We start from the raw sequence: 9,703 nt of genomic DNA, 5'->3' as shown, positions 1-9,703 counted from the left end.
CTTTGGATTATAACAAATATATTGTTCTTAACACAATTCTATGTGCTTAAATTATTTAAAAATAAAAAAGATTAAGGATCTACTCAGTTAAAAAAATAACTCAATAATAAATTCTATTTTTGCAATTTTTATTAATTTTAATGGAGTGATATCAATAAATCAGGGTACATATATTCAAAGAAAACATGTCCAGGTTATCTTGTCATTCAATTATGTTGCATGCCCATCACCCAAAGTCAGATTGTCCTCCGTCACCTTCTATCTAGTTTTCTTTTTTTTTTTTTTAAATAAATTTTTATTAATGGTAATGGGATGACATTAATAAATCAGGGTACATATATTCAAAGAAAACATGTCTAGGTTATTTTGTCATTAAATTATGTTGCATACCCCTCGCCCAAAGTCAGATTGTCCTTCGCCACCCTCTATCTAGTTCTCTGTGCCCCTCCCCCTCCCCCTAACTCTCCCCCTGTCCTCCCTCCCCCCCACCCCTGGTAACCACCACACTCTTGTCCATGTCTCTTAGTCTCATTTTTATGTTCCACCAATGTATGGAATCATGTAGTTCTTGTTTTTTTCTGATTTACTTATTTCACTCCTTATAATGTTATCAAGATCCCACCATTTTGCTGTAAATGATCTGATGTCATCGTTTCTTATGGCTGAGTAGTATTCCATAGTGTATATGTGCCACATCTTCTTTATCCAGTCTTCTATTGAAGGGCTTTTTGGTTGTTTCCATGTCTTGGCCACTGTGAACAGTGCTGCAATGAACATGGGGCTACATGTGTCTTCACGTATCAATGTTTCTGAGGTTTTGGGGTATATACCCAGTAGAGGGATTGCTGGGTCATAAGGTAGTTCTATTTGCAGTTTTTTGAGGAACCACCATACTTTCCTCCATAATGGTTGTACTACTTTACAGTCCCACCAACAGTGAATGAGGGTTCCTTTTTCTCCACAGCCTCTCCAACATTTGCTATTACCCGTCTTGTTGATCATAGCTAATCTAACAGGGGTGAGGTGGTATCTCATTGTAGTTTTGATTTGCATTTCCCTAATAACTAATGAAGCTGAGCATTTTTTCATATATCTGTTGGCCATTTGTATCTCTTCCTGGGAGAAGTGTCTGTTCATGTCCTCTTCCCATTTTTTTATTGGATTGTTTGTTTGTTTGTTGTTGAGTTTTATGAGTTCTTTGTAAATTTTGGAAATTAGGCCCTTATCTGAGCTGTTGTTTGAAAATATCATTTCCCATTTAGTTGGCTGTCTGTTTATTTTTATATCAGTTTCTCTTGCTGAGCAAAAACTTTTTATTCTGATGTAGTCCCATTCATTTATCTTTGCCTTCACTTCTCTTGCCATTGGAGTCAAGTTCATAAAATGTTCTTTAAAACCCAGGTCCATGAGTTTAGTACCTATGTCTTCTTCTATGTACTTTATTGTTTCAGGTCTTATATTTAGGTCTTTGATCCATTTTGAATTAATTTTAGTACACGGGGACAGGCTGAAGTCGAGTTTCATTCTTTTGCATGTGGCTTTCCAGTTTTCCCAACACCATTTGTTGAAGAGGCTTTCTTTTCTCCATTGTGTGTTGTTGGCCCCTTTATCAAAGATTATTTGACCATATATATGTGGTTTTATTTCTGGGCTTTCTATTCTGTTCCATTGGTCTGAGTGTCTATTTTTCTGCCAATACCATGCTGTTTTGATTATTGTGGCTCTATAATATAGTTTAAAGTCAGGTATTGTAATGCCCCCAGCTTCATTCTTTTTCTTTAGGATTGTTTTGGCTATTCGGGGTTTTTTATAGTTCCATATAAATCTGATGATTTTTTGTTCCATTTCTTTAAAAAATCTCATAGGAATTTTGATGGGAATTGCATTAAATTTGTATATTGCTTTGGGTAATATGGCCATTTTGATTATATTTATTCTTCCTATCCAAGAACAAGGAATATTTTTCCATCTCATTGTATCTTTTTCGATTTCCCTTAACAATGCTTTGTAATTTTCATTATATAGGTCCTTTACATTCTTTGTTATGTTTATTCCTAGGTATTTTATTTTTTTTGTTGCAATCGTGAAGGGGATTATTTTTTTGAGTTCGTTTTCTAATATTTCATTGTTGGCATAGAGAAAGGCTATGGACTTCTGTATGTTAATTTTGTATCCTGCGACCTTACTGTATTGGTTTATTGTTTCTAATAATCTTTTTGTGGAGTCCTTCGGGTTTTCGATGTATAGGATCATATCATCAGCAAAAAGTGATACCTTTACTTCTTCTTTTCCAATATGGATGCCTTTTATTTCTTTGTCTTGTCTGATTGCTCTGGCCAGAACTTCTTATCTAGTTTTCTTTGTGCCCCTCCCCATCCCCTTCCACTCTCCCCCCTTCCCTCCCTTGCACCCCCCCCGTAACCACCACACTCTTGTCCATGTTTCTTAGTATCCTTTTTATGTCCCACCTACGTATGGAATACTGCAGGTTTTGTTTTTTTCTGATTTACTTATTTTACTCCTTATAATGTTATCAAGATCCCACCATTTTGTTGTAAATGATCCAATGTCATCATTTCTTATGGCTGAGTAGTATTCCATAGTGTATATGTGCCACATCTTCTTTATCCAGTCATCTATTGAAGGGCTTTTTGGTTGTTTCCATGTCTTGATCACTGTGAACAATGCTGCAATGAACATGGGGCTGCATGTGTCTTTACGTATCAATGTTTCTGAGTTTTTGGGGTATATACCCAGTAGAGGGATTGCTGGGTCATAAGGTAGTTCTATTTTCAGTTTTTTGAGGAACCACCATACTTTCTTCCAGAATGGTTGTACTACTTTACATTCCCACCAACAGTGAATGAGGGTTCCTTTTTCTCCACAGCCTCTCTAACATTTGCTCTTACCTGTCTTGTTAATAATAGCTAATCTAACAGGTGTGAGGTGGTATCTCAATGCAGTTTTGATTTGCATTTCTCTAATAACCAATGAAGATGAGCATCTTTTCATAGATCTGTTGGCCATTTGTATTTCTTCCTGGGAGAAGTGTCTGTACATGTCCTCTTCCCATTTTTTTTCTTGGATTGTTTGTTTGTTTGTTGTTGAGTTTTATGAGTTCTTTGTACATTTTGGATATTAGGCCCTTATCTGAGCTGTGGTTTGAAAATATCATTTCCCATTTAGTTGGCTGTCTGTTTATTTTGTTGTCAGTTTCTCTTGTTGAAAAAAACTTCTTAGTCTGATGTAATCCCATTCATTTATTTTTGCCTTCACTTCCATTGCCTTTGAAGTCAAATTCATAAGCTGTTCTTTAAAACCAAGGTCCATGAGTTGAGAACCTATGTCTTCTTCTAGGTACTTTATTGTTTCAGGTCTTATATTTAGGTCTTTGATCCATTTTGAATTAATTTTAGTACAAGGGGACAAACTGTTGTCCAGTTTCATTCTTTTGCATGTAGCTTTCCAGTTTCCCCAGCACCATTTGTAGAAGAGATTTCTTTTCTTCATTGTGTGTTGTCGGCCCCTTTATCAAAAATTATTTGACCATATATATGTGATTTTATTTCTGGACTTTCTATTCTGTTCCATTGGTCTGAGTGTCTATTTTTGTGCCAATACCATGCTGTTTTGATTGTCGTGGCTCTATAATATATTTTGAAGTCAGGTATTATAATGCTCCCAGCTTCATTCTTTTTCTTTAGGATTCCTTTGGCTATTCAGGGTTTTTTATAGTTCCATATAAATTTGATGATTTTTTTGTTCCATTTTTTTAAAAAAATGTCATTGGAATTTTGATGGGAATTGCATTAAATTTGTATATTGCTTTGGGTAATGTGGCCATTTTGATTATATTTATTCTTCTTATCCAAGAACAAAGAATATTCTTCCATCTCATTTTATCTATTTTGATTTCTCTTAACAATGCTTTGTAGTTTTCATTGTATAGATCCTTTACATTCTTTATTATATTTATTCCTAGGAATTTTATTTTTTTGTTGCAATCGTGAAGGTGATTATTGTTTTTAGTTCGTTCTCTAATATTTTATTGTTGGCATATAGAAAGGCTATGGACTTTTGTATATTAATTTTGTATCCTGCAACCTTACTGTATTGGCTTATTGTATCTAGTAGTCTTTTGTAGATTCTTTGGTGTTTTCAATGTATAGGATCATATCATCTGCAAAAAGTGATATTTTTACTTCTTATTTTCCGATATGCATGCCTTTTATTTCTTTATCTTGTCTGATTGCTCTGGCTAGAACCTCTAGCACCACATTAAATAAGAGTGGAGAGAGTGGACAACCCTGTCCTGTTCCTGATTTAAGGGGGAAAGATTTCAGTTTTGTGCCATTTAATATGATGTTAGCTGATGATTTATCATATATGGCCTTTATTATGTTTAGATATTTTTCTTCTATACCCATTTTGTTGAGAGTCTTAAACATAAAATTGTGTTGTATTTTATTGAATGCCTTTTCTGCATCTATTGATAAGATCATGTGGTTTTTGTTCTTTGTTTTGTTGATATGGTGTATTACATTAACCGTTTTACGTATGTTGAACCATCCTTGAAATTCTGGGATGATTCCCACTTGATCATGATGTATTATTTTTTTAATATGTTGTTGTATTTGATTTGTTAGTATTTTGTTTAGTATTTTAGCATCTGTATTCATTAGAGATATTGGTCTGTAATTTTCCTTTTTTGTGCCGTCCTTGCCCCGTTTCTGTATGAGGGTTATGTTGGCCTCATAAAATGTTTTTGGAAGTATTGCTTTTTCTTCAATTATTTGGAAGACTTTGAGTAGAATATGAATAGAGTCTTCTTTGAATGTTTGATAGAATTCACTAGTATAACCGTCTGGGCCTGGACTTTTATTTTTTGGGGGGGTTTTAATATTTTTTTCTATTTCTTCCCTGTTAATTAATCTGTTTAGACTTTCTGCTTCTTCTTGACTCAGTCTAGGATAGTTATATTGTTCGAGGAATTTATCCATTTCTTCTAGATTGTTGAATTTAGTGGCATATAGTTTTTAGTAGTATTCTACAATAATTCTTTGTATATTTATAATATCTGTGGTGATTTCTCCTCTTTCATTTTGGATTTTTTTTATGTGAGTCCTTTCTTTTTTTTCCTTGGTGTGCCTTTCCAACGGTTTGTCAATTTTGTTGATCCTTTCAAAGAACCAGTTCCTTGTCTATTAATTTTTTCTATACTTTTTCTGTTCTCTATTTTATTTATTTTTGCTCTGATTTTTATTATTTCTTTTCTACGGCTGGTTTTGGGTTGTCTTTGTTCTTCTTTTTCTAGTTACTTAAAGTGTAAAGTTAAGTGGTTCACTTGGACTCTTTCTTGTTTGTTCATATACACCTGAAGTGACATGAATTTCCTTCTTATCACTGCTGTTGCTGCATCCCATAGATTCTGATATGTTGTATTGTCATTTTCATTTGTCTGTATATAACTTTTATCTCTGTGCTTATTTTTTCTTTGACCCATTCATTTTTTAAATGTATATTGTTTAGATTCCACTTTTTTTTTTAGTTTTTTTCTTCTTTTTTGCAGTTGAATTCTAGTTACAAGGCTTTATGATCAGAAAATATGCTTGGTACAATTTCAATTTTTCTGAATTTGCTGATTTTATTTTTGTGGCCCAACATATGGTCAATTCTTGAGAATGTTCTGTGTACACTAGAGAAAAATGCATACTCTGTCACTGTGGAATGAAGTGTCCTGTAGATGTCTATCAATCCAGGTGCTCTAGTGTTTCATTTAAGACCAATATATCTTTATTGATTCTCTGTTTGGATGACCAATCTAGAGCCGTCAGCGGTGTATTGAGGTCTCCAAGTATGATTGTATTTTTTGTCAGTTTTTGTTTTTAGGTCAATAAGTAGCTGTCTTATATATTTTGGTGCTCCTTGGTTTGGTGCATATATATTAAGGATTGTTATGTCTTCTTGATTCAGTGTCCCCTTAATCATTATGAAATGACCATTTTTGCCTCTGAGTACTTTTGCTGTCTTGTAGTCAGCATTATTAGATATGAGTATTGCTACACCTGCTTTTTTTTGGGTGTTGTTTGCTTGGAGTATTGTTTTCAGCCTTGTACTTTGAATTTGTATTTATCCTTGTTGCTTAGATGTGTTTCTTGTAGGCAGCATATGGTTAGATTTTCTTTTTTAATCCATTCTGCTACTCTGTGTCTTTTTATTGGTGAGTTTAATCCATTTACATTTAATGTAATTATTGACACTTGTGGATTCCCTATTGCCATTTTATAAATTGCTTTCTGTTAGTTTTGTATCTTGTTTGATTCTTCTCTTTTGTTTTTTTATCTTTTGTTTTTGTTTGTTTGTATTCCATACTTCTTTCCTCTGTTGCTACCTTTTTTAAGTCATGTGCTTCTGTGGTGGTTTTTTTCAAGGGTGGTTACCATTAAGTAATGAAAAGGGTTCCTACCCTATTCATTGTAGTACCCTATCTTGTGAGTACTTCTGCACTCCATCATCCTTTGCTACTGTTAATCTCCGTCCTCTCCTTTGTTGTTGTCACAGTTTAAATTTGGTTTTATTGTGTTCTTGGTTGAGCATTTACTTGTGGTTTTCTTTTGTTTTGTTCTTTGTATATGGCTGGAAAACCCCCTTTAGCTATTCCTGAAATGGGGGTTTTTTGATGATAAATTTCATCATCTTTTCTGTATCTGTGAATGTTTTTATTTCTCCTTAGTATTTGAAGGATACCTTTAATGGGTATAGTATTCTTGGCTGAAAGTTCCTCTCTTTCAGGACTTTAAATATTGGGGTCCACTCTATTCTAGCTTGTAGAGTTTCTGTTTGAGAAATCCGATGATAATCTAATGGGCCTTCCTTTATATGTTGTATTCTTTTTTTCCCTGGCTGCCTTGAGAATGTTTTCTTTATCGTTGGTTTGTGCCAATTTCATTATGATGTGCCTTGGAGTAGGTTTGTTGGGGTTAAGAAAACTCAGTGTTCTGTTTGCTTCTTGAATTTGAGGCTTTCGTTCTTTCCACAGGCTTGGGAAGTTCTCATCTATTATTTTGTTTGAATATGTTCTCCATTCCATTTTCCCTCTCTTCTCCCTCTGATATACCTATTATTCTTATGTTAGTCTTTTTGATGGAGTCAGACAATTACTGTAGGGTTTTCTCATTTTTTTTAATTTTTGAGGTTTTTTCTTCTTCTCTCTGTTGTGCCTCAAGTAGCTTGTCTTCTATTTCACTAATCCTACCTTCTATTTGGCTGTTCTATTAGCTAAGCTTGTTACCTTGTTTTTCAGCTCATCAATTGAGTTTTTCATCTCTCTTTTATTTGTTTTTATATTTTCAATTTTCTTGGTAATATATTCTTTGTGTTCATTGAGTTGTTTTCTGAGCTCCCTAAACTGCCTTTCTGTGTTTTCTTGTATATCTCTAAGTATTTTTAGGATTTCTATTTTAAATTCTCTGTCATTTAGCTCCAAGGTTTCCAATATATTAATTTTTTTTTCCATAGATATTTCCTCATCTATCTGTGCTACCTCTCTGGCTTGTATCCATGATATTTGATTTCCTTTTCCTTAATGGCATCTGATGGTTGTTTTGTTGATAGTACTAATGAGAATCAATAAGGAATAAAAAGTAACAAAATAATTATTATTTCCCTTTTTTTTCGTCTCCTCTCCCCTCCTCCTTGAGAAAAAATTGTCATGAATTATGAATTATATTTTGTTAAATAGAACAAAAACTACATATAATGGATGGCCTGCATTGGGGAGAAGTGATAAAGGGGCAACAAAGGAGTTATGGACTCACAAAATGAAAAAAAGGAAAAAATTTGGGTCAAGAATAAAATTATTTGCTTTTAAGTGATGGTCAACTAAGAGATATAATGAGAGGGATAAGAGGGAACCAGGAAAAGGAGAAAAAAAATTTTAAAATTTCTATTGTATTTAGTGGAGCAAAAACTAGATAATATGGAGAGCCAATGTTGGGAGCACTGCTAATGAGTTTAAAAAGCCAAGTATAAAGCACCCAAAGTGCCAGAAAGAAAAATTTGAGTCCCAAATAAAATACTTTATTTGTGATTGAGGATTGAATGACAGGAAAAGTAAAGGAGTAAAGAAGAAACTAATATAGAGGGAGAAAAAAAAGAAAAACACAAAAAGAAGAAAAAAGAAAAAATAACAAAAGGAGAGAGAGAGAGAGAGAGAGAGAGAGAGTTAAGGGTTTTTAAGTGCAACCCTCATAGAGAGAAAAGAAGAAGAAAGGAAAGAAAATGGGAGATGTAACACTTATGGGTACTGTAGTTCCAGAAGAGGAAAGACTAAGACCAGTAGAGAATAAAATGACCTAAGTGGAAGAAGAAGAAAATAATCAAGACAAGAAGATGAAAGAAAGAAACAAACAAACAAAATAAAATGGAAAAAGTTATAAAGTCTGTGGATTATTCTTGATTTTGAGAGGTTATCTTCTTGCTCTTTCTTTTATCTCCCTCTTCCTGATCGATGACTCTATACCCCGGGCTCTGCCCCTGTGGCACATTCAGGTAAAGGTTTGCAGTTGATAAGTCTCTTTGGCGATGCCATATATTAGGCTTCAGTCTTGTTGGCAATTGAGGCTTGTTAGCATTTGCAGGCTCCAAAATGAGAGATCCTGTTTTCCCAGAGCCTCTCTCCTAGTTTTTCCTTCCTGAATTAGTAGCCTGATGATCCAGCTATGGGGTTCCTGCTGCTTCTCCTTGGAGATTAAGAGACTCAAAGAGCTGGCAAATCCTCACCCTCTCCCCACTCTGCGCAGGGCTCTGTGTAAGGCTCTGTGTAAGGCTCTGTCAGTCAGAGCCGCTACCATAATCAGGCAGAGCTGGGAACCAATTGCTTTCAAGGTGCATTTCTATGTGCCTCTAGGCATGTCCAGTATGCCTCAGCACTCCATGGGATCAGTTTCCCCAAGCTTTTGCACTTTGCAATCTGTTTTGGCTGGGTAGAAGATGCCCTAGTCACTGTTTGCAAAACAGGAGGCCTTACAAGCTGCCAAATCCCTCTTGTTAACTTATAGCCCTGAGTATGAAAGCTCTGCCAATAAGAAGTTGCCCCCACCCCAACGTGCATAGTAAGAGGCAATAAAAAATATCACGCCTTTTTTCTTAGATCGCTGAACTGAGAGAGATCTTGTCAGTTAGGGTCACATAGGTCAGTTGGGAGGCAAGTAGACTGTGGGTTAAGCTAATCCTTCCTGGGTCTGTTAGCTTGCATGGCTCAGTGAGGCACCGTGCCCACCCAGAGAAGTTCGAGTGTGGGGAATTTCACTCTTGCGCACTCCCTGCATGCCACTCCTCAGTGTGCAATGGTGGCACCTAGACTCTGGTCACAGCCCACACAAAGGCCTCTGACTCTGCCCCTCTGTCTGGGAACACAGGTGCCCACTCCCGGGCCACTGGGAGGAACCTCTTGCACACTATCTGTGCTAGCCGACCAGGATATCACAGCTAATGGCTGCCGCACTTGCCTGTCTTTGTCTGGGTTTGTCTCGGGCATTAGTTTGTGTTGACTGGGTCGCCACAGGCACAGTCTTTTTTTGGCTTAGACATCTGTGCCACAGCCTGGCTCTATTAACTGCCTTTGCCTGCCTTAGTTTCTTTTTTTTTTTTTTTTTTATAAATTTTTATTAATGGTAATGGGATGACATTAATAATTCAGGGT

This window comes from Saccopteryx leptura, chromosome 12 (assembly GCF_036850995.1).
Source record: "Saccopteryx leptura isolate mSacLep1 chromosome 12, mSacLep1_pri_phased_curated, whole genome shotgun sequence".
Taxonomy (NCBI): Eukaryota; Metazoa; Chordata; class Mammalia; order Chiroptera; family Emballonuridae; genus Saccopteryx; species Saccopteryx leptura.
This window is presented reverse-complemented; position numbering follows the sequence as displayed.